The sequence below is a fragment of the Dioscorea cayenensis genome, chromosome 2 (assembly GCF_009730915.1).
Source record: "Dioscorea cayenensis subsp. rotundata cultivar TDr96_F1 chromosome 2, TDr96_F1_v2_PseudoChromosome.rev07_lg8_w22 25.fasta, whole genome shotgun sequence".
In the NCBI taxonomy this organism is placed as follows: domain Eukaryota; kingdom Viridiplantae; phylum Streptophyta; class Magnoliopsida; order Dioscoreales; family Dioscoreaceae; genus Dioscorea; species Dioscorea cayenensis.
In genome coordinates, this window is record NC_052472.1 from 16,374,703 (window position 1) to 16,381,130 (window position 6,428).

Here is a 6,428-nt window from a genome sequence, read left to right on the forward strand (position 1 = left end):
CTGTGATGATGTAGATGATTTGTAACCGGTCGATTTTTTGAGGCACATCTTCCTCACTTTTGATCTCTGGTCCTGGATCAATAGCATAAATTGTTTTCTCCTTGACCTGATCATTATTATCCTGTGCCGATACCTTCTTTGCATTCTTCACAGGTGAGCCAAGCTTCTTGTTTCCGAATTTTCTTAGTTTCATGCTTGAAATCCTAGTAACATCTGGTCTAGGGGATAAAAAAACTCCCGGCGCTTTCAGTACTTTCTTATCACCAATGTTTAGCAATAGGGAAGCTCGTGGCTTTTTCAAAACCTTCTTTTCACAAATCTTTGGTGATAGAGAAGCTCTTGGTGTTTTCTCTACCATCTTTTCACCAATCTTGGGTGATAGAGAAGCTCTTGGTGTTTTCAATAGCAGGTACTTTCCTTAATATTACGACTTCCATGATTTTTTATGCTGATTTGGAATATTTTTTATTTAAAACATATATAAACATACAATCACTACATTGTCAAGCACCAAGACGTTAATGTTCACGACCATAAATACATGTACCTGATGCAAAGAACTAAGTACACATAGACATGCATACTGCATTTTCCTAACACCCTAGGAAACAAATGATTTTCCATTCATTAACTTCTCGAACTAAATAAAGTGATTCAAACAAATGGTTAATGACCAGTTACACTTCAACAAATCCTTCTCAACGTTATATTGGTGCCCAGTAAAAATCTTCACACACCGATTCGGGAGGGGCACATATATCCCATATTTGGACCAAACAGTCTATGGCATTGGTTAGAAGATGGAATCCATCTAGACTAAGCCAAACCCCTGTTATCATATCAGCATGCCCTTGTAGAGTCATGGTAACCTTGTTTCGGCGAAGATACCATACTTTACATCATTGTCTAGTCTTCCAATAAAATCTTCTAATGCAGCAATGATTTGATTTTTTTTTCTTTTTTTTTCTTTTTTTCAAGGATGATCTGGATGGCCCCTCTTTAGCAAAGATTCCAAAGCTTTGGTGTTCCAACATCTAACATGTCCACAACAAGGGATGATTTCCATCGTGAAGAGCAACATGATTTCATCAATGATAAGTGCTCTGTTTTCACACTTTCTTAAAGCAATATCTTCATCAGTGCATGAGATAAGTCTAAAATACCGTCGTTGCCTCAGGAATTGTTAGCGCTTACGAAACCTAGGCTTCTTCTCCATTCTTTCCGTAGGGGCTTGATTGAATGACAAGGGCTTGACCCAAGCAGGAGGCTTCTTCAACAAAGCGGAGGGTACAGTGCAGTGCGAGCAGCAACAGTGACAATGTAGATATTCATCAAAAGTTGCGTTCCATACAAAATTATATTTTCGGAACTCTACATACATTTGGTAATGAGGCTCGAACTATTGGATGACAGTGCGGTAAACCTCATCGGTGGCTTTTCCAAGGGATACAGCACCGATAGCAATTCCAAATACATGGAACCATTACCTCAGAGTCCTTAGCCTAGTTCCTCAAGAGCCTGTGAACTGATCTCTGAACTTAGACCTTCACCATTGTTGTTCATCCTTCGCTCGTGACAGTGGGATCAAAATGCTCATTTTCATCCTTAGATAGTGTATATAACATGCAGGACGAAACACATAGCGACCATCACCTATGGGACTTGCATGAAGCTCAGGACGTATACCCATATTTTCTAAATCAAAACAAGTGTTTAAAGTCCCAATGTTTAGTAAAGTCCCAATTATATTGTCGCATACATTTTTCTGAATATGCATGACATCTAGATTATGCCACAATTTAAGTGTCCTCCAAGTATGAGAGTTGAAAAAAAAACAATCTTTTTTCTCCAATTCCTAAACAATAGAACATCTCCACGCTTTTGTTTTCTTGAAGTCTTACCAAAATTCACCTGTTTAAAGAAAATAGTAAAGGAAAAGAGTTAGAATACAAATAACAAACATGAATGATTAAAAAGCTCACCAAACTTCACCTGAGAAAATTGATTATATTGTTCAACAACATCATCCCCTGATAATTGTTTGGGTGCACTTCGATTTTTTGTGGTACCATCAAATGCTTTAGCATTTTTTCTTCATGAATGATTAGTCGGTAAGAACCGACGATGACCAAGATAACATGTTTTATGCCCATTCTTAATCCTTTGAGAAGATGTTTCAAGATTGCAAATAGGACATGCTAACTTGCCTTTGGTGCTCCATCCTGATAAATTACTGTAAGCTGGAAAATTATTTATAGTCCATAAGATAGCTGCACGTAACTGAAAGTTACTCTTTGAAAATGCATCATATGTCTCTACACCTGTCTCCCAGAGACATTTCATCTCATTAATCAATGGCTGTAAGTAAACATCAATATCATTTCCAGGAGCTTTAGGGCCAGGAATCAATAGTGACATCTTGAAGTAAGGATCTTTCATGCAAAGCCATAGTGGGAGGTTATAAGGAACTGTTACAACTGGCCATACACTATAAGAAGTGCTCATATTTCCAAATGGGTTAAAACCATCACTTGCTAAACCAAGTCTAACATTACGTGGGTCTGCTGCAAATGTAGGGTGCATCATGTCAAAACTTTTCCAAGTCGGAGAATCGACTGGGTATCCCATAAGTTCATTGTTACATGGCTTTTCCTTATGCCACCTCATATGCTTGGCAATATTTTATGACATATACAATCTTTGCAAGCGTGGAGCTATTGGAAAATAACGCAAGACTTTCTATGGAATCTTTTTTTTATGGCCATGCTTACTAGTCATATTTTCCATTTTCCCATAATTTTTCCATCTACATTCATCACAAGTTGGACAAGATTTGGGCATTCTCATATTCATTTCTATAAAGGATGCAATCATTTACACAAGCATCTATTTTCTTATATGAAAGCCTTAAATCTTGAGAGATTATCTTGCAGTCGATATATGACATAGGAACTTTATTACCTTTAGGAAACCATCTTTTCATTATTTGAAGCATTTTTTCAACTGCGTTTCCACTATTGCTATAGAGACATTTCCAATTTATTACTTCAACAATGAACGATAGTGTGGAAGATGTTTCATAACTAGTATATAACTCTTGCTCCACCTCTCGCAATAATCTAAAAAAACTTAGTAGCTTCCTTATTTGCACTGGTGGGGTTGTGTTCAATTGGACCATCAACTTGTTCATTTAGAGCAATAGAACTATCCCTTGTAAATGTATCATTAATCATTTGAGCATCAATTTGGTCCACATAATTTGCATTAGCATGTCCAAGATCATGTAACATATCACGCATTCCACCATCATTATCACTTTTATCACTCTCTCTAGCTTCATCATCATCATCATCATCATCATCATTATTCGAACAACATTGTAAAACCTCTCCATGGTTGTACCATAGCTTGTAGTTTTTGTTTATCCCATTTAACATTAGATGCTCATAAATTGATTGCCGCACCCCAAATAAATTGTTATTGCACTTTTTACATGGACAACGTGCATCTTTTCTTTCATCAAGGTTTTAGAATGCAAAATCAAGAAACTCATTGACTCTTTTTTCATATTGTGGCAATGTCCTGTTAGAAATTTCCTTCCAAGTTTTGTTCATCGCCATTGTCCTACAACGCAAATTGATATCAACAAATCATATTAGAAATTAATTCTAAGAATACTAGCAAAATCATAAAACATAAAAAGCTATATTTTTTAATTTGGATTCTCCAATTATTTTGAAAGAGATATACTATATATTAAATCAATACTACATTCTTAATGATATTGAAGTATTTGCAGCCAAGCAATTGTAGAATGACCAAGTTATGCGATACTCTACCATGGATTTTAAAAGAATTAATCATTTCATTGGCTCGCTAATTGAACTATCTTTTTTTGCAGTAAGTGTAGTAATGGTTGCATGTATTCGATGAAATTTTAATGTTGTCTTTTCTACTATACTTAATTATCATAGCAATAGAGGTGTTCCCTCAATTCTTTATCAATGTTCTATGACAAGTTTATAATAAATATATTTGTTTTCATGCATTTCCTTTGTTTTTCAGTTGTGTAAAGGCGTTAAATGCATCCATTTATTTGTTTTGAGTTCTAGGATTACCCTGTTGATGATTTTCCATCATCCTTTATGTCCATTCATAAAACTCTCAATCTTATTTCTAAAGTTGAATGACTAGTTGAATCCATAACTTGAGATAGATTAATTTGAACTAGACGCATAAACCGGTTTAGAAATATAACCATTTATTGATTGACTAGTAGACATAAAGTTACTTGCTAGAAGGGTGGACCAAGTTGATGAAGGCATATACACATTTTATAAATGGATGGGCTACTGTGACAGACATACTGATACTTAATGCACCATGGTCACATTTGGAAACCACGTATAATCAATAAATAGATAGAACAAGATTGAAAGCAAATAGATAGACCATATTCATAAACAGAGATACATAGCTGACTCTCTACATAAATGGTTTATTTGGATATTCAACACAAAAGGTCATTCACTAGCTAATGGCTATGGCTGATAGACACATACGTACACCTACTAAAGAGGTGTAGTACATTATTAAACACTCACAATATATTAGTGAATAGTTAGCCTGGTCTTAGTAACTTTCACACCATTCATTATATATATTGGCTAGGATAATTTATTGAATGATTTAAGATAAAACAAAAACTGAGGTATGAAGGGGCAATAGAATTCCTAACAAAAGTGACTTTGGAAGTATTTAAGAGTGTTTCCCATCTTTTAGTAGTTTTCAAATAAAATTTCTTCCTTTAAAAAGTAGAAAGCCAACAAATCTTTTAAAATTTTTGAGGGAATTACAAGTTCTCTTAAGAGTATATAATCATGATATGCTCATTTTACTAAAAAGTTTTGTTAGGCTCTAGTTGCCACATATTGAAAGTATAAGCTTTAGAAGAATCTTCATTCTATAGACCTTGAGATATTCAAATATTAAGCAAATAATGGATGAGAACATGCAATTGCTGGGAGTGACACTAACCAATTCATATTAGAGAGCACCAAATATTAAATCTTTGTTTATTTATTCATTTATTTTTATATTTATATTTATCTTTTGAGACTTTTAGATCGCAATGACAAAAAAAAATATATACTCAAGATTTTAGCACAAAGCAAACAAGGACGGATCAGTTAATAAATGACATCAAAGAGGTTGTTTTGTCATGTCGTTCTTGCTCAATAATTACTTGAAAAATATTTGATGCCCTTACAGTCTAAGTTTGATACCTGTTATAGCGTTGCCATAAGGCTTTTAGAAGGAAAATATTATCTTTGATTTGATCTTGGACATTACCCATGATTAGTTGCATTTTATTTTTTTTTTAAACTACTAAATTCTTTTCTCTAACTATGCATGTTTGTCTCAGTTGCCACCTCTCATGAAGAAACCAAAATGAATTGATGAGGCACGTGTTACTGATTTTTTTTGTTTTTTCATTTGCTTGTGCAGGTTAGGACACTATGCAAGATGGACCAAGTGATCTGATGATGTCACTTCTAGTTTCCAAGTCTATACATCAAGCAAAATTATAATTGTTTCTATGGGTTTTCATTTGTGTATTGTCCAAGCATATGTCACCTTCAAAAAAGTGTTTTTTTCTTCCATATGATTTGTTAGAGTTTGCTTGCAAAAGATCTATATTATGCCTTTAGTTTGCAATGGAAGAGGAGATGATTTGTCAAAGGCTAAGGATTACAAACTCCAAGTGCTTAAATGCCCAAAGTAATGCTGGGCTGCCAAAATCACTTATTGATAGTAGCCATCAGATGTAATGTTGATTGGCAATGTTCTACAAGAAATGTACAAACATTATTTATGATATGCAATTCAAATATAATTTCAAATAATAATGAAATATGTTTTGAGATTGTTCATGGTGGTTGTCTCCAAACACATGATCTAACAATGGAGCATCTTCCTATTTTATTATTCTTTGTTAATAATCAAGCAATAATTCTGTGATAATTTAACTTGAGTATGATGTTCAGTATGTTCTATTGCAATCAGGATCATGCAAGCAAGTTCTTTTTTTATTCTTTATTGTTTTTTCTTGATTTAATTTTTAATTTCAGAATTATTTTACTAGATGGTGCAATATCTATCATGAAATAATAAATGTAAAGGAACAAAAAAGAAATCACAATGAACCATGCACTAACAATAACAAGATAAAGTAAATTAAAACAAACTTATTTGCTTTGAGAGGAAACTAGGAACTAGAGAATGAGGCAAATTGGGAGTGGAAACTAGAAAAAATTGTCAACAAGCTTTGTTTGACTATGGAGTATACGAAACATTCATTGTAGGTAAAAGGCTCGAAATATAAGAGAATATAAATAAGACATGTCCAATTTTCATCTAAATATAAT